The sequence below is a fragment of the Lepus europaeus genome, chromosome 16 (assembly GCF_033115175.1).
Source record: "Lepus europaeus isolate LE1 chromosome 16, mLepTim1.pri, whole genome shotgun sequence".
In the NCBI taxonomy this organism is placed as follows: Eukaryota; Metazoa; Chordata; class Mammalia; order Lagomorpha; family Leporidae; genus Lepus; species Lepus europaeus.
The window spans coordinates 56,984,626-57,004,824 of NC_084842.1; the positions used below are offsets into that span (position 1 = coordinate 56,984,626).

At 41.6% G+C, this 20,199-nt stretch overlaps 1 protein-coding gene and 1 pseudogene across 6 annotated transcripts in view; one reads left to right on the top strand and one right to left on the bottom strand.

Moving 5' to 3' along the window:
• Positions 1 to 20,199, bottom strand: part of LIMCH1 (LIM and calponin homology domains 1) — a 346,004-nt gene that overhangs the window by 239,554 nt on the left and 86,251 nt on the right. The gene's annotated exons all lie outside the window — the stretch shown is intronic.
• The window catches only part of LOC133775452 (glyceraldehyde-3-phosphate dehydrogenase-like), a 56,948-nt pseudogene that overhangs the window by 23,336 nt on the left and 13,413 nt on the right, over positions 1 to 20,199 (top strand).

A 20,199-nucleotide genomic window follows, 5' to 3' on the forward strand; every position in this document is an offset into this window, starting at 1 on the left:
AAGAGTTGTGCCCACATTGGGATTAAAAATTTCTTTGGCCTTTCACATACTACAAACTACAAACAAGAGACCAATGTGTGCTATTAAACCTATGTTCACTGATTTCATGTGAAGATGGAATTTCAATATAAACTCTGAAAACATAAAAGGTCTATTTTAAATTTCCGGACAATTACAAGCAAGGCAAAATGCTGCCTTTTGCTAGCTGTATTGGTTTTTTTTGGGGGGAAAAAGACCAAACAGACTTTTCCTCTCGTATGTTTCATATCCAAGCCACAAGCCAGCAAACACTGGTATTTACTCCAATGTTAATAAAAGTAAATTACTTTGTGGTTTGGGGTCATTGGTATAAAACTTGTGCTCCTTTTAGTTTATGTTATGTACAAAAGTTCAAAATTTCAAGATGTATCCAGCACCAATTGATGACTTACGTATGCTGTTCTATGTGATTCAAAGCATTTTTTTTTTTCAGTTTATGTTTGAATCACTTCTGCTTTCTTATGCCAAATGTGCTCATGGTTCCTACGGGATTCTTTTCCTCTCTTCTTCTAATTTTTGACCTTCATAATATTAGTACTTTTTTCTTCTTCTTGAGACATCTCCTGGATTATAATCTACCAAAGGAGGAAGTCAAATCCACAAGAAATTGCATTCCTAAGGAAAACTCTCATCTCAAACTGTAAGTTACCAATAAAGATTCTTTTCCAGAGAGATGGAATCTAATTAATCCCTTTTGCCAATTGCCTCTTTATTTCCTGAAGGATACAAGTCAACTGGGACCAGCACAACAACTTGAAAAGAACATTCTAGAACCTAATGCACAGATGTCAAACACACCGCCCCCTCCCAAATCCATCAAGTCCCCACACCAGATGTTGGAGCTGCACGCACTCAAAGTTCGGCATTCTTTCCAGTCAGTCTCTCCATCAGCCAGATGCTCAAGCCGACAGATCCCCGTATAATTATTTATCATACACAGGGAACTTCACAGGCCTGAACAGCAGCCCCTCGACAACACTGGCCAAAATGCTAAATAGGCTGGTCTTCTGCAAGCTGTCCAAAAACATGCTACTGATTTAGACAGTCCTGCAGAACAATCAGTCATGCTCTAGGCCCCGATGAAGGGCTGTGGGATGCACATGTTCCTTTCATTAGGATCTTACTTAGGTCTGAGCACTTTTCTCCTTTATGTTTTTAAACGTAGGTAATCACTTCCATGCAAAGCAAAAGGACAACATGTGAGGGGGAAATGCCACTTGGGCTAACGTTTTGCTGATGGCCTTCATCATTCTAAGTCCTTAAAAAGACATCCAAATTAGGCTGAGGGTCTTCCAGCCTTTAAGAGACTGCCAAGCTTTCAAGAACCTAACAGACATCAGACACCAACTGTCAAAGCAACCCCAATAAGCTCTGCTTCTCTTTTCTGTTATTCTTGGGGGAAGCTGGCCACAGATGTTTGAAGGAAGTCTCAGTAAGCTACGGCTGTACTCTCTGTTCAACTGACAGCAGGCAGAGACCCTGCACCAACACAATCATCTGTGGGGATCCACAGGTTGGTTCCGGAACCTCCTCACGGATACCAAAATCCACAGGTGTTCAAGCATGGAATAGCATTTACATGTGACCTACGCATATCCTGCCCCTGATCCACATTCAGATAACCTCTGGACTGCTTATAGTAACCAACGTAACATAAATGCTATGTAAATAGTGATTGCACTTTAGTGACTAATGACAAGAAAAACATCTGCATGTGTCCAGTTCAGACACAGCACAGAACTCATGATGCTAAGGGCCACCAGCACATCTACATGGGACCACAGACTCTACTTCTCACAAACATCTATAATTTTCTTTAATGTTTTTCAAATCTCTTTTTAAAGTAAAAGGCATAAAAACTGTGCAACTCACTATAGCTCTATTCACCAAATGAGGAAAAATCTCTGTAGTCATTTTAAACAATCAAAGAAATAGCTACAAACACAGTGCACCCAGCACTGCTGGGACTTGAGTGACGGAAGCATGGCTAGCAGCAGGAATTTTGGAGCCAGATTCACCCAAGTATGAACCCTGCTCACCCACTTCCTACCTGGGGGCAAACAAACCCCGTGTGCCTCAGCTTCCTCACGTGCACACTGGAGGAACCCTAGTGCCCTCCCTCATTATGCTTTTGTAAAGATTCAACAAATGAACAGGTATTGTGGACGTATGAGTGCTTAGAAGAGGGGTGGGCATTCAATGACCACTATACAAATGTTCACTATCCCCACAAAACCATAAACATACCAGGTTATCACAACTTGAGCAATAAACAAATGGAATGAAATTACATACAAGAGAGCCACTCAGAGATGATTTAATAAAAAAGCAGCGTTTTCTAATCACTCCATGTGCGGCGCCTGTCACTCACGAGTCCCGGGGGAGCTGAGGACAACAGGACGCTCATCTGAGCAGGCATTTCCTAGCCATCACGCATGTCACGTTGGCTCCTAACATCGGTCAACTGCACAGACTAAAATAAAAAGGGTTATCTACCAACGGAAAAGCCAAAAGGACACACCTACTCAGCCGCTCATAAAGGCACACAAATGAGCCAAGAGGGATGATGGATAGCAGAGGGATCTGGGACCAAAGACTGAGGCTAAGCTGTGGCATAGTTGGCCCTTTTTAGCCACGAGTTTCACACCAGGGAATTCAACTGAGCGCCAATAAAAAAACACTCAGGGGAGGGGAAAGCATCCGCATTAAACCTGTGTAGACTTTATTCTTGTCATGTTTCCTAAACAATACAGGACAACAATGATTTATATAGTTTTGACCTTGTCTTAGGTATCAGAAGCCATCTAGAGAAGACTTCAAGTAGAAGGGAGGATGTACATAGTGTTTATGCAAATACTACACCATGTTATGTAAGGGACTTAAAAATTCATGATTTTTGGTACCTTAAGGGGGGTCTTAGAAGGAATCCCCCATGGGCAGAGAGGGACTCTGTGCATAACAGAGGCTTCTCCAGCAAAGCTGGGGCTCCTATCACATCCTGCAAGAGGAACAGAAAGCTGTCTAGGCACAACCACAGCTTCACTATAAATCTGAATGATAACTATCTCAGCTTTTGAAAGCCAGGATCAAAGTCAGCTTTGATCAGTTGAAATATTTAACTTTATTAAATATTAGCTCAAAGGTAAGGGAGAGAATTATTTGCATAATTTGAGGGCTGGCTAGTTCTACAAACTCCTCCAGAAACAAAAACCTGCCTCTCCAACATTCCTGTTGCCAACATGGGTCTGCAGCCACCTCCCTGACCCCTTTCTACCTCCTTCTTTATGGCGTTGGCATGGATTTGTTTCTTACAGTCCTTTGCCTCTGCTTTCTCTCTTCTGGTCTCAGCGCAGCCTCCATTTCCTCTGTCCTCCCACCACCAAACCTTTTAGGTTGTCTAGGATGGAATCAGTACCTGCATCATTAATAAGCCCCCTCCCCCAAGGAGGTTCATACTCCAGTTTGAATGAGGCATTCCTTGAAGGAAGAAAGCTACATCTTTCATGTGGTGTGCCCAGTGCCTATCCCAGTGTTGGGCACACAGCAAGTGCTCAAAATGTATTTAAGTAATGGACAAATCTATGGCAACTTCAACTCTTAAAGGAACTTAGTTCTTGGACTCTCCTTCTTTGCAAGTGGGAGGCTCTTCCATTGCATTTCTAACTCACCTCGAATATCACCTGCATCCCACACTGTGCAGCCTCTGCTGTGGCGCTTGTTAGCAAAAGGCCTCCTAGCGGCAGGATCTGCTCCCCTGCCATCTCTTCACCTGGGCTGGGACCCTACCCCTACTGTACTGAATTTACTTTTCATTCCCAGCAGGATCTCCAGTCACTCGTGTTCTCCTGACCTGTCACTGATAATAACTCTATGAGGTCAGTGTTATTATCCCCATGGGATAACTAATGACAATGAGGCTCAGAGAGCAACCTGCATAGGATAAACTATGGAGAGAAACTCAGCATGCCTTAAAAAGGCAGGCAAATTCACACAAACTCAAACCACTGAGGTACACTACTCTAATACTGTCCTTTACCCACCTTCCCCCACCTCCCCACCCCACACAGTCTTAGCAGAAATGTCATAGCTCTCCAGGGTTAGCTTGTCTCTGCTGCACTCACATCAGCTGGGTCAGCTCAAAGGTTGCAGGCTGGAACGACCTAAAGTGGCTTTGTGTGGTTCAAGTTGGGGGCCAGCTGAGATCTCAGTAGGACTGTCAACCACACGTTGCCTCTACCTCTCCCTGCAGCCTGGGCTTCGTCACAACACAGGGGCTGATTTGCAAGGGCAAGGGCACTATTCCGTCGCCACAAAAGAGGAGGACAATCAGCAGTCCCTATCACTTGAGGGCACAAAGGCCAGTTTCACTTGGGAACTGGGCAAGTCAAACCTCAATAACCAGAGAATTCTTACACTGACACAGGAAAAAAATGCATGTATGTTCTCTACAACAGGTATCACATAGCCAGTCTGTTGGGTTTATTGGATATATGGGTCTCAACTGAGGGAAGCTGTCTTAAACACTTTTACTTCTGAATTGTCGATTTCATTTTGCTCCTACATTCATACTGATGCTATTCTAGTCACAATAAGTTTGATTACTTTGTTTCACAGGTATAGACATTTGTTTTCTGGAGACTCAGGCTACGATTATGGATCTGAGGTTTTTACCCTCACTACTCAGGGAAGTATACAGATTTTAACTGGATGGATTCTTACATATCATTGGTTTGAGAGGTGATGTTATATTAATAAGAACTAACATTTATTGAGCACTGTATATATCCCAGGCAGTGTTGTGAGCACTTTACATAAATAGCTCATTTGATCCCTCATAGTACTATGAGGCAACTGGGTATATTTTTATATTTCATAGGGGAGAAAGCAGTAACGCAGGTAGATTAAATAGCTCACCCCAAACCTACAGCTTCCAGGTACTGAGGCTGAGTTAGAGCATAGGCTGTCCGTGAGGCTTGAGAGTGCATATCCCTAACCCTGGCAGAGGCTACAGAATCTGAGCTGAGTCTAGGTCTTTGACTTCCATTTCTTCTAAAGAACCACATGATGCTGCATCTGTGAAGAGTTCTATACGTGAATTCAGCAAAGATATGCAGAGCAGCCAAGAGTGATTAGTAAAAGTCATTCTCAGACACCAGTGGGGAGCTTACAAAATCCTTAAAATGCCATCTTTGTCCTCAGTGATCTTACAGTTTAATGAGGCATTAAAATAAGAACATAAGAGGACAGCATCACTGTATAGTGGGATAGGCTGCCATCTGCAGCACAGGCATCCCATACAGCTGCCAGTTCAAATCTTAGCTGCTCCACTTCTGATCCTGCTCCCTGCTAATGTGCCTGGGAAAACAACGGAGGACAGCCCAAGTGCTTGGGTCCCTGCACTCATGTGGGAGACCTGGAAGAAGCTCCTGGCTCATGACTTCAGTCTGGCCTAGCCCTGGCTGTTACGGCTATTTGGGGAGTGAACCAGCAGATGGAAGACCTCTCTCTCTCTCTTTCTCCCCGCTCTCTCTGTAACTCTGCCTTTCAAATAAATAAAAATAAACCTTTAAAAGGAAGAAAACATAATGGTGTGCATTTGGCATAGTGGTTAAGACTTTGCTTGGGACACCTGCCTCCCACGTTGGAGTGTTTGGTTCCAGTCCTGGCTTTGCTTCTGATTCCAGCTTCCTGATAATGCGCACCCCAGTAGGCAGCAGGTGCTGCCTAGTACTTGGATCCCTGTCACCCACATGGGAGACCTGGGTTGAGTCCTTAGTTCCTGATTTTAGCCAGGCCCAGCTCTGACTCTTAGAGGCATTGAGTAGTGAACTAGCAGATGGAATAGTCTCTCTCTCTCTCTATCTTTCAAAAATAAATATAAATAAATAAATGCTAAATAGATAGATAAGAATAGTACTAGAATATAAAGAGAACAGTGGATTAATGGATGAAGCATTTTGAAATGGGGAACTATAGAGAAAGGCAAGAAAATGGAGCTTTAGGAATAGCAGACAACTAATAAATATTTATAAAGTTGATATTAAATCAAATTTTAAATAGACCTTCAGAGGTACTAAGGGATAGAGTAGAGGTGGGAAAAATACTGAACACATATGTAAAGGCAGTGTGAAGTTCAGCTTGGCTACAGGGAAGGACAAAGTGGGAGCCAAGACTGAGAAAGTGACTTAAAGCTAGAATGCTGAGGGTCTGGCGCTGTGGTGTAGCCGGTAAAGCTGCCGCCTGTGGTGCTGGCATCCCTTATGGGTGCCGGTTTGAGTCCCGGCTGTTCCACTTCCAGTACAGCTCTCTGTTATAGCCTGGGAAAGCTGTAGAACATGGCCCAAGTCGTTGGATCCCTGCACCCAAGTGGGAGACTGGGAAGAAGTGCCTGGCTCCTGGCTTCAGATCAGCACAGCTCCGCCGTTGCAGTCACTTGGGGAGTGAACCAGTAGATGGGAGACCCCTCTCTCTCTCTCTGCCTCTCCTTCTCTCTGTATAACTGTATAACTCTGTATAACTCATATAAATAAGTAAATCTTTTCTTAAAAAAAAAGCTAGATTGCTGAAAGTCTTTTTGCAAATATTGGGCCAAAGACATCGAACATTTGATGTCATTGTTATTGTTAAGCAGGCATAGTAACTAGAGCAGACAGTGTATTATATAGCAACAAATAATTGATAAAGGCAGTATCTACTCTCTGCTTCTGCCATGGTGTATCTCTCACAGAACTACAACACTGGTCAAGGACATACAGTATTGGTTCAATGCTAGGTCAATCTAATAAAAAGCAATGTTTTCTGTTAAGTTTCTTAAGACAAGGCATGTTACTTGTTACATCTGGGGAATTTGTGGTTTCTCTTTTGGGAAAGAAAACATGACCACAACAAAATATCAGATATAATAAGAAAACCAAAGAAACTGGCATCAAGGAATGGTACAGGTTTCTGAAAAGTACTGGATCATTCAATTTCCCCGTGAATAGTATGAGCCCTAAAACAATAGTTGACCTAAATCTAAAATATAAACTGGATGAGAAAAACAAACCTAACCGTGTTTCCAAAAAATGGCTATTTAAAGCTCATGCTGCCACTGAGTCATAAGTTTTATAAACTCAAATAGACCAAATCAAAGATATTGATCTAGCTGTTCCATGGGTATTCTATGGACCCACAGAGACAAAAAAAAAAGTGTATCTCAGATCTAGGAGCTGATGATGTTAAAATGCAAACTAACTAGATAAGAAATTAAATTATTTTTTTTCAAAGGCGCAAGCAATGGTCTGTGTGCTACCATCAAGTCAGAAGGTACTTCCACTTGGCTATCCTGTTTGAACCCAGACAGTGCTTCCTGAGAACAGACCAACCACCACAGTAACAACTTGGGGCTCAAATAACTCACCAGGCTCAAAGCATTCAATGAAGGTGAGTGCCGAGTCAGGTCCTTGTGAGCAGGTTTCTAGTACAGCTGTTTGTGTAAATCATTTCAAGCAGTGCATGAAGTCAACCTAGCAGACCTCTAAATAGATGATGCCAAAGAATTGGAAATAATTGAGAGAGCAAGCCAAAATTTTAGGAGCTGATCTGAAGAAACAGTAAAAGATCACCTGTAGGTGACCTTATACACAGCAGGACTAAAGCAGTGTCCCATTGCCACTCCCCCCCAAAAAAGAAACCTTCCTCAGTTACAAGAATCAGTCCAATCAGTGTCCCTCTCCACCCCATCCAAGGAGTCCCACCCTCTCCGCCTGTGGCTGGTTCCACCCTCATCACTCCTGGCTCACCCCTCTCCTCTCACGATTATGGGGAACACACCCAGAAGTGGTCAACCAGAATCTGCTCACAATATTATTGGGTACATTAAATGACAAATCAAATCATCCTTTTACCTAAAGCCATGTTCTCAGCTGATTATTCTTAAACACCATCAATGATAGTAGCCTGTTTTTTTTCATCTTTCAGAATAGACAGCTATTTTTTCCTCTCTGAACTGGGAAAACTGCATTTTAGACAATCAGCTACGTGTAAGTATGCACAATAGTCAAACCCACAGAGAAACGCAGGACATCTTACAGCAGTCTCTAGGGCACTCAAGCCAGTAACTCCACCAATCAAAGCAGCAAACTTTCATTAACTTTGGCCTCTTTGTGCGCACACACACACACACACAAACATGTAAAAACCCCAGGTATACATTTCTTTATTTCATGTACAATCAGAGCAGCTCAGGATTTCGATCTCCCTTTTCTCACCACTGAGCTTGGGACTGCCCTTAAAAACTACGGGCCATGTGTTGAAAATAGTGCTATAATCAGATCAGATTCACAAGACCTTTCCAGAAAATAGCTTACTAAGAAACGTGCGTGCCCTGCCTTGGTGCATCTCTGCTTTCTCCTTTAGGAGTAGCTGTACCACGTGCCTGCCAGTAGTACACTACCCTACCCTACACATTCAGCAGAGGGTGCAGTTTTCTACAGTCTCCATGGGGAAGCACACCAGCAGGGGGGTGGCACAGAACGAACAGCTGGCAGCACCTAATCCCAACTATGCACTGTGCTGCTCCCAGATGCTCATTTCTCTCTCTCTCTCGATCACCCACCCGTTTGGAAATGCCCCATTCTTATTAATTCCCATTAGCAAACGTATAAATTGTTTTCAGAACACAAGTGGACATCTTTAAATATTTTCTGTACCACTGATAAAATAGAAATTAAATCTTAGCTTAATCTAATAAAATTGTCATCAAAGAGAACCACTTGGGTGTTTAATTACTGATTTCCTTTTTTACCAGATTTTATCCAAGCTCTTAAGGGACTTACATTGTAGTAGTGCAGAGAAACATTAAATGGGCATGTACTTGCACATGGTGGTGAGGGCCAGGGAGGGGGCATGAGGGCAACCATGGAAGAGAATAACGGGAGGGGAGTTGTTAGAGTGCACAGCTAGCAGGGGGTTGTATTGTACAAGGTTGCAGGGAAGCCTGAATGGGATATTTAAGCTTCAATGTGTAGGATGAGAAGAACTTGAGTGTTGGAGGGAGTGGGTCCCAGGGAGAAGGCTGGGAGAGGAGAGAAAGAAGAGGAGCAGAAGGGTAGAAAAGCGAGGAGCGTTCCTTCCAGAAACACGGTTTGCCGCAGTTGCTCAGGCCTGAAGTTCATTCTAAGAAACAAGCTTTCAATAACAAACCCTTTAACAATACAAAGCAGTATAATATCTTTAATACAAAAGACATCATATGAAACAAGTAAGACGAGCATCCCAAAAGAGCAAAAAGGACATATACAAAAATCACACAAAAGGAATAAGAGAGAGTGACAGATCAGTAGGTAGGTGGGTGGGGAAGTTGGTATGTAGAAAGATGATGGATGGATGGATGGATGGATGGATGGACAGATGGACAGATACGCAGAAAGACAGACAGGTAGATAATAAGATAATAATAAGATAATAAGATGAAGAGGACTAACAATCCCAGCATGGAGCAGGTATGGGGTGAAAAGTCCTTGTTTGTTGCTTTCCTTCCAGGGCACCACCTGGCCACCTATCACCAGCCTGCAACGCGTGCAGGTCCTTCGCGTCAGCAGCCCCATTGAAAATCATCAAGTAGGAGGAGTGTAAGTGGTTCTCCAGAACATACCCAGCACGGAAGTATTTATCAAGCACCTAAATAGTTATCACAAATATTTATCAAGCACCTAAAACAGACAAGGCACTGGTACTGTGGGTACTGCCAGATGAGTGAGACCTTCTCTACCCTCAAGGATCAGCAACAGAAAAGTATGCACTGAGGTGGAAGGCATGAGGACTAGGCTATACGAGAGAGACACAAAAAGTCTTACAACAACAGAGGTCTCCAAAGAAAGATGAGTCAGCGGATTCTGGGGAATCAAGAAAGGCTTGGTTGGAGACCTGGCATCTGAAACTGGTCTTTCAGGAGAAAAGAAAGGAGGAATTGGATTTAGGTAGCCTCTGGGGGTAGAACAGTCCATAAACAAGCTTCAGTCCCGCTCTCAGAGTCTACAGTCTGGTAAGGGCATTAAACGAGGGCCACAAGAAGACACAGGTTCAGGGAGCTGTGAGAATGTCACAAAGGCAAGTACTGAAACATCTGATAAAACCCAGTGTTAGTGGGGACTTGGGGAACTGAAACTCAAATACAGTACTGCAAGAGAGTAAGTTGGTACAATCACTTTGAGGAACAACGGATCAAAACCTATAAAGGCTAAAGTTAATACAGATTGTGACTCAACAATCACACAAACATAACTAGAGAAATTCTTGCACAAGAAGCTGTGCAAAACTGCTCAAGCAAGGTATGCAGCAATAACTAACTGAAGTACCCTAAGTTTTTATTAACCGAAGACAATATGAATAAATAATGGCTTGTTCATACAATAACAATCAATAGCAAAAATTATAAACTAGAATAACAAGAAAATCTCAAAGGCACAGAAAGTGAGTTGCAAAATGATATAATCAGTGTGTTACTATTTCTATAGAGCTCAGAAACACACAAAACAATATTATACATAGTTTATGGATACACATTAATGTAGCTAAAATATAAAACAGTGCTGGAAATCATAAAAACCAAATTCAGGCTAGAAGTTACTTCAAAATAGGAAAATAGAATGGAATTTGGGATGGGCATAAAGTAAGCTTCAAATATAGATTATATGTGTGTGTGTGTGTGTGTATACTCCCTCTACGGATAGACTGTAAGCTCCTGAAGCCAGGAAAACACCAATTATCTCAAAGTCTTCAATATCCAGCACCAGGCCCCTTAAGTTACCAGACATTAAATATTTTGTGCAAGAGTCAACAAATTGCCATTTCATCTGTCTCATGGATGCTGGCAGCCATGGTTTCACCTGGGCCCAGCCTTCCTTTCCATTGTCTCTTCTACTGCACAAAAGCAAATGCAAATGTTTGCATACTGCCCAGGGAATTTAAGTTGATGGAAAAAACCAGTAATAAGCTGATACAATGACAAACCTCAGAGACTCAGACTTAGGGTCTGTGTAAGATAAAGTGGGTAAAGCTACCACCTGCAATGCTGGCATCCCATATGAGTACCAGTTCAGGTACCAGCTGCTCTACTTCCAATACAGCTCCCTACTAATGACCTGCAGAAGATAGGCCAAGTGCTTGGGACCCTGATACCCATGTGGGAGACCTGGAAGGAGCTCCTGGCCCTGGGCTTCAGCCTGGCCCAGCCCCTGCTATTGAGGCCATCTGGGGAGTGAACCAGTAAAAGGAAGATCTCTCTCTCACACACACAGTTTCTCTCTCTCTGCTATCTCTCTCTCTCTTTCTCTCTCTCTCTCTGTCTCTATCTTTCTCTTTGTAAATCTGACTTTCAAACAAATAAATCAATCTTTTAAAAAAAAAAAGGGAAGAAAGAAATTCAGGCTTAATCAGAAAGAGCTGCCTAACCAGGAGATTGCAAAACTGGACAGGGATCCCCTAAAAGAAGGCAGCTTTCCAGACCCTGAAGGTATTTAAAGTCATATAAGAAGTCCACTCAGTACAGAAGTTACCCAAGAGATTCAAAACTTATATGCTCTCAGAGTCTTTGTGTGTTTTAGGGCTGTGACTATGCCAAAGAAATCGCCTCAAATTTTCTCATCATGTCATTAGGAACCACTCATGCGCTTTCCTTCCTGATCGTCTGTACATCTTCCCCTGTATTAAGAGTGGGATATAAGATAATTGAAAATGAATCTTGATGTGAATGGAATGGGAGAGGGAGCGGGAGTTGGGAGGGTTGCAGGGGGGAGGAAAGTTGGGGGTGGGGGAAAGCCACTGTAATCCATAAGCTGTACTTTGGAAATTTATATTTGTTAAATAAAAATTAAAAAAAAAAAAGAGAGTGGGAATTAAAGCAGGTCCTGAAAGCTGTTTGTAGAACAACCATTGTTAGGAGGGGTAGAGAATGTTCACTTTTGCAACATCCCAAAGTGAATTAGCACATGCTGTAAGTCCGTCCTTTTGAGGATAATACTGTTTTAGATTGGCAGCCAATTTGTCACCCATGTGCTACCAAAAGATGTTTTCAAACTGGGAATGCAAAACAAGCTGATGGGCCATCTCATCCAGGGAGCTACGGAGGTCCAGCAACACTGAAATGCTCCCGGGGCCCTAGGCGGGGAAATGTTCCACGTCTGTACTGGAGAAACCATGGACCAAACAGCTGTGCTGAAGGCCTGTGAAAGGAAGCAAGGCCAAGCCAGTGAAAAGCATTCAGCCAAGCTAATCCACAACTTTATGCAAATAAACCTTCTCAACCAGGAAGTCACTTCAAAAGGAAGCTAAGAAGTAACAGGCAGTGGTTGCCATAGTGGCAAAAACACGCTTTTGCCTTTTTTTCAGTTCTTTCTGCATTGGAGGCTCAAAGCAGCAGAGCTTGGGCCTAAACGAAGAGCCAAGCAGGGGCTGGATTGTTTGATCTTGAGAAGAAAAGAAGAAAGAAAAAGCAGAAAGCAGGCCCTAGGGCTCCGGAGCAGCAAAGTGGCCAGTGAAGTCTCGCTTGAGAAGCAAGTCTAAGCCAGTACAGGCTTCCCAGCCTGAGAGGCTCAGTGAAAGCTAGGTGCAGGAGACAGGCAGGTGCTTAGCTAAACAGTTGGAATGACCATGAGAAAAGGAAATCATGCAAGAATTGAACACATAAATGAGAAGGTATTCAAAAATTCATGGAAAGTGTGTCTTACAAAAAATTATGCATGGATTTCAAATTTTTGACACCAAAATAAACAAATCTTTTAATTTCATTTTTCCATAAACCTTTGAAGTAGGCCTGTAGAGAGCTACCTGGATGATAGAGGTTTAACTGAGTGCTGTAATGTATCCAACACCAGGGCGATGGTTTGAAACCAAGAACTACAGATCCGTGAATGGCAAGGTGTCCATTCTGCCCAAATTTAAAATGCTTCCTCTTTCCTCTGAGATGATAAACGAAATGTTAAGTACTGGCAACACTAGGCCAATCCTCAACTATTCCTGAACCCACACTCATTTTGGAAGGAGAGATTCCAAGAGGAAGGAAGAATACTCAGGAGTTGAAAATGCAACAGGGTACACGAGGTAGAATCTCTGGATTTCTTTGGGTTAAAAAATAATTTCAAATAATCACCCTTTTTAGGGTGTTTCTGATTTTCCCACACAAGCCATTTTCAATCATCTGCATTTCTAAAGACTAACAAGATGGAGAAGGAGACTTTAGTAGTAATGAGTTTATTGTATGCAACTGTTTTCTCATAGTAGTAGTTCCACTTTTATACCTCCTCTGGGACAACCGATAAACACAAAATAAGTTGTCAAGTTCAGAATTCAATTATTGTGGTAAAGGACAATTTTATACTAATTCAAATACGTAAGCACCCCAAATTATACAGCACATCTTAAACAATGTTTACATTGCAAAATTAAATGTTCTGCCTCGCTATTTTATCCCCCTCTACTCATTCAGTAAATTTATTCCACACATATTTATGGAGTTCCTGCTACACCCAAGCCACCAATTCATTCTCTCACCTTCCTAATTTCTGTAGCACAGTTTACTCATATTCTTTCTGCTCTGATGTCATTTTTTCAAATATTGTAATTGCCCAAGTGGCACAAATCTAATAAATCCAAAACATAACTGATAACCTGCAGATATATAATGTAAATTCTGAACAACAGACTTCAACCTGGAGCAGTCAGCCTGCTCTGTCCAATGAGGGATGTGAGTGTTCTGGTCTAGCCAACCAAGCTGAAGCTCTAGAAGAAACACTGGACAGGTGCGTCATGACTGCCTCCGCCAGTGTGAATGCACACACCCTCAGGGAACAGATACGAAAGTTCTCAGGACAGACTTAGCACTTACATGACTATAATCAGTGAACTCTGATAGTTTCAACTCCATTTAATTTTTTTAACTGCTAGTCACATCCCATGAGTTTGATTTCATCACCCTGCTAAGGGTCACAGCCAAGTTTGGAAAGCTGTGCTCCACAAGTAAGTAGGTGAGACAAACAGGCATTTGTCTCCATATTCTCTTTCCCATTGTTCTACATTTTCAGGCTCTAGAACTAATCCACTCAACAAGAATTTTCCCTCAGTTTAATAAAAGATGTAGAGATTAACATATGTTCCATATTATGAAAAACAGATTTCAAGAGCAGATGGGCCATTCCCCACTCCATTACTTTATTAAAAAAGAATATTTGGTTTTCCTTGAAGACTCTATGAATCATAGTCATCCAGTCTGGATTGACATCACTGCATTAACAATAAAAATGGCATTTTTCTGCCCAAGAGTTGTCTTATTCCCAGATACAGACATGAATGGTGACCCTACAAAAGAAGCACTATCAGTAGTTAGCCCAGTTTACCCAAAGTCCCTGTAGTCTTCTCCGGAAACACTTGCATCTCTTGAAATGAAATAAGTAAATTTAACCTTCAAATTGATCTCTGATGTTCCTATTACAATAATCCACATCAGAATCTTTAACTCAGAAACACATTACACACCCTGCAGCCATTCTTTTTTTCCTCTCATGGTAGTTGAATTTCTGAAACTATTTTCCATTTTCAGAGAAACTTTGAAAGATCAAGAAAAACATTAAGGACTGTACCCCTCATCTTTGTTTAAAGTGTTACCAATTAGATTTACATGTGGGCTTTCACTAGTTTAATCATAAACATGTGGTTTATTCCTTTACATTCCTGCTAATTGCCTAAGGGCTCGTGTTATTGTCTTCCAAAACTTACTCAACACATATCTCTGTTTGTTCACCATTCCGGAAAAGTTACAGGATATATGGCACATTAACTTATTAGTTAGTATAAGGATAAAGCAATCAACACTCAAAATGCACTTCATACCAGCTATCCCCATGCTGTCTTCTGAATACTGACTTCAAAAAGTTATGGTCCCATTGACTAGGTATATTTGTGAATCTCATAGGGTAATCTTTCCTCCCAATTGAGTAAGAGTCCAATCTTTCTTCAGTCTTAATAGACACTGGTTATGGGAATTAAGAGACACAAGGGCTACAAAAGTGCAACAGGAATAGCAATGCAAAAATTTTCCATATCCTGCTATACTGCTTTCTGCCCCTGCCCTCACCACGCCCATCCAAATCTCACAGTTCCCATCTGTGCATCAAACAAGTAATGACTGACAGATCAGGGTCCTTCCCCTCTGCTGTGCTCCAATGGGGCCTACAGTTTAGAAGGCAGACTGGCGGCAACTCTCAAACCCTTTGGGTGCAAGAAAGGCCTATTTGACAACACTGACTCAATGTACAGAGGCTTCAAATTGTAATCCTTTAGGGGAATTTCTTCCAGTTGTATTGGAACGTTCAGTTCTTTCCACAATGGCAATTCTCTGGGAATTCATTCATAAAGGAAAATAAAACTTAACTTTTAGTTGATACATATTTATCTCAGCCACAAAGAGCCAATGCCCTCCACAAAGTGCATTTGTTTTGCTGATCCATTCTGGGAATGCAGTTTGGAAGAAAAGGTACTGCCAACACCAACAGATAAGGAAGCAAGATAGAAAGGTCAGGAGCTGCCTCCATCTCCTAAATGCAGAGCAGCTCATCAGTGCAAAATTCACTTCCATTTGTAAGCTAAACAAGTTCTATTTGAAAGTAAAGTGGAAAGACACAGGTCAGTGAATAGATAAGGAAATCTTCACATACTTTTTTACTTTACTTGAATATATAATTGGAAGAACTAATTGTAATAATCTACTTTCACTGTTTTTCTTGAAAACATTCATAGTGCTTCGGTTGCAGTTCTTATTGCCAAAAACGTTTGAGGATAAAAATGCCACAGGTGCCTCCCATCCTTCCTGCAGTATGGTGATGGAGCTAGGCAGCCCATTTCAGAAGCTGCTGTTATTTTCTGCACAATGCTATGAGTCCACATTTCTTGGGCAATCACTCAAGTGACAGCCAAAGGCTTGAGCTGCAAAAAGGCTCCCTAGGAGTTTGATAAAGAAAGAGGAAATATTGAAGATTCTTCTTCATTAGGACCTCCAAATGCACCCCAGGAGTACTGAGCTAGACACTGTGCTGGAAGACGTTGGCGACATAGTCCTCAAATAACCCAGCTCTCTAACCTCAGTCTGGCAGCCTGGTTATCACATCAGAGACAGTAGATGGTCAGATTTAGGCAAAATATAGTTGACAGGAAGGTTTGTTTTATGAGCAGTAGACCCCCTAACCACTAGAGAAAGGAAAATTATCATAAGAGATACTTAACTCCACAGTGTTGAGCAAGACTGAAAATCCCATTGTTATGATGGCCAGGGCACAGGGCACTGAGGGTCCCTGGGATGCTCTTCTTTAGAACCGATGGAGCCTCATGCTGTTGTACTTGGCCAGGGTTTATGGCTGTGTTAGCTCCTTTGTCCCAGGGTTATTTGGGGAGAAAAAGGCTGCTATGGTATGGTGGCCACCCTAATGAGAGGAAGAGATTGCCAAGCCGAGACGCCATTGGGTTAGGCAATGAAAAGTGGCCACGAGAAGAGGCTCTCAGTTAGCCTGATACCAACCACACAATTCCAGGTTCAGTGATTCACCCTTTCGGTCAAGTTCATGGATTCATATTGATTTTCCCCAAAACTCTATAATTATATGTCACTCTTCTCAGTGAAATACAGTAATAAACTCCTGCCATGCTCTGTACAATATGGCTCTGAAAAGTCACCAAATGGCTGTTGAAGAGTACCATAAATAGAAATTTGTACAAAGAAAATCTGCTGGTACTTAAACTCTGACCAAATGAGTGCATAAGTTTTTGGAACTATTCAAACTCATAAAAATTGGAAGAGAGCTCTTTGCTCTCTGAACCATCTCTTGCACACATTTAAGCTCTCTTCAGTCCCATGGACAACAGCTATCCAGATAGAAATAGTTGCACTGTCTATGATTAAAGAAGATTTTTCTGGCAGTTGCTGCCTCTTCTATCAATCACAGTTCCATTTAAGCCTTGTCAGCTTGCATTTCCTTGAGCCCAGGAATTTTACGTGGGCACATCCTTCAAGACAAAGCAAGCAACATAGACACTGCTGAGTCGCTATATTAATAGTGCTCTACCCTGAGGCCAGCGAAATCCCCTTAGAGCCTCTGCACGCTGGAATCAGAGTTTCAGCAGCACCTGCTCTGTGGGGCTCTCACATCCAAGCTGCTCCTTTGGTTAATGGAGACCATTCCATTTTATCTGGCAGGAGAGCTTCCTATCACCAGGTGGATTTCTGATGTTTTCCAAAAGGAGTTTAACCATCACTTACAAATACTGTAAATTAACAGATCTTCATTTCCTTCAGGAAATGGTGTTTCTGGATCCCAGGCGAAGGTTTAAAAAAATACAGCTGCCCTGGCTTCCTGAAATCTGGAAAGCTTTACAACATGAAAGAAGAAGGGGTTCATTGGATAATAATGCATCTGCAATGAGAGCGAAGTCCATACTGCTATTAAATGTGTTTATCCACTGGTTCATCTGAATATTCCTTGATTTGCTTTAAATGCTATAATCAACTGTTGTTATTTAATTCAACATAGATTCAGGAAAAGCAATTTGGAGACTCACAGGTGGTCTGAATTCACTATGTTGGTCACGTTTGATGCACTCCCCAAAGCAGAAAGAAAAAAATAATTCCAATATGATTTTTTTTCTCTCTGTGCATTGGAGCCTGAGACAAAAGCTTTTATGAGGGAACTCACTCTCCAAAAGTAAGACTGCCGCTTGCTAGCTTATGTTTTCACTTAAACAAATCTCTAACCAAACACACTTGAAAAGTGATAGGACCCTTCCTTTGATAAAAATCTAGCATCAAACATTGGCAGGCAAAGTTTAAGTCTCTTCCTGTATTGCTAAACAAACAGCTATACAGAAAGAATTACCAAACACATCTGTACATCTCCCACCCATCCAGTCAGTAATTCCTTTCTTCAAATTAAAACTCTTCGTTTTCCAGCAATTATTGTTTATCCTGCTTAAATAACTGGAGTATAATAATATAATTACATGGGATTAAGTGGAGGGGCAGGGGGGGGAGGGATGGGTGCCACTGACACAATTAAAACTCCATCTGTAATTATTTCCATCTTGCATCACTGTAACACGTGTGCTTCTCTGGGAAGCTCTGGTTCTGAGTGTCAGAGAGTCTTTCTCTGTCAATACAGCCAATCAAAGTGAGGACAGAGAAAGATTTTTAGAAAATGAAGGTGATGGCAGCTCACAATGGTGATCCACGCACATGCATGATTTCAGCTCACAGTTAAAATCAGTGAATGATTGGTTATAAGCCCAATTTCTCGCTTTACTCATTTGCTCCACAAAGATCTATGAGAGCCACATGTATGGGAGGGAATATGCTACGCGTATATACCAGAGCGAGCAGAGATAGACACAGGTTGCATGGCCAAAGCTGTGCCTTTTGTAAAGTGCTTTTTTTGGAGGCGGGAGGCGGGGAAGAGTTGTTCTGCCCCATTTTTTTCTCTTTTGTTTCAAGATTAATGTCTGAGAGAACTAATCATAGTTTGCATTGCATGTATGATCTCCGTGTTCCTATTAACCCAGAGTTTGGGAACAATGAAACACAAAGAAGCAAAACTACTTCCTATTCTAATTATTCCCTATTCCCATAGCAGATGTCCCACACCCAAAACTAACTAAATAAAATCTATAAAATTAATATACTATGAGTTTATGCTATTATTAGTTTATATTAGCAAACTATACTAGCAAAGTGGATTTTTAATGTTAACTTTCAAAAGACTCTCATTCTTTAGGAAGTCAAAACTCAAGAGAAAAAGACTCTTACCTACAACTTTGCAACCTAAGTCCCTAAATGAGACAGCACTATTTAGCAATCACAACTCTGTGTCATTTAGAAATGCATTTTTTAAATATTTGTGAAAGATCCAATTTCTAATTTGTTTTCCAAATCCCATGCATATTTTAGATGTTGAGGGTGGAGAGAAAGAAAAATTCCAAGTATCTAATACAAATTCCACTCCCACCTTCATTTTCCCTTGTATTAAAACCAAGGAACAATGATGTCTTTGCCAAACTGGAAAAAAAATGATAGATTTGAATAAGTACCTCAAGTTTTCAGGTCTTTTCTATGTAGAAGCTCAAAAACAAGAGAGAGAGAAATGATCTAAGGAAACTAAAACAAATACCTATTTTTCAGGAAAAAAGCTTTCATGAGACCTTTTCTAGCTATTATTAATAAATTTTATTTATGAAATATTTTTCATTGTTTTCTATAGTGATGTAGATAATGCATTTCCACATCTCCTCCTATTTCTATCAAGAGAGCAGCTTGGGATGGGCATTTGACCTTGCATTTAAAATGCAGGTTAAGGCTCCTACATCTTACAGTTCCTGGGTTCAATATCCAGTCCTGCTCCTGATTCCAGCTTCCTGCTAATGTAGACCCTGAGAAGCAGTGGTGATGGCTTAAGAGACTGGGTCCCAGCCAGACACATGGGAGACTCAGAATGAGTTCCTGGCTCCTGGCTTGGGCCCTAGACCAGCCCTGGCTGTTGTTAAGCATTCTTGGAATGAACCATTGGATGAGATACTGTGTGTGTGTGTGTGTCTGTCTGTCTGTCTGTCTATCTCTGTCTCTACCTCTTTCTCTGCCTCTTAAATAAAGTTTTGAAAGTAGATCAGAAAGGAATAGTAAATCAATTCTTAAGGAAAAAAGTAGAGAAAGTAACTAAATAAGGAGCCCTAGCAATCCAGGAAATCCTTGACTTTCCCAGGCAAAGAAGTGGTGGCGAAAAGGGCTGGAGTAATTTCTACACAAACTTGTACCAGCAAGGCACGAGACCTCCACACAAAAGTGAAATGGAATGTTCAGGAAAAGGTTCTCAGAAAAATGACCATGAAAGACTTTAGACCAAACTTACTATTCTGCCACACACTCACATTCAGCTTCATTGGAAAGGCTTTTGAGAGCTTCATTAATTTATTCTGTACTTAATCACCATGGAACTGGGTCTGCCATATTACAATAGACAATAGTATCTTCCCTTTGTGCTGTACAACCTAAGATTCTAGATCATTATGACATCTCAGAACAAAGAAACCCAAATGGTACCACACTGTGCCATTTAACCAACACTAGCTCACAGAGCAGATTGTTCTGCTAAG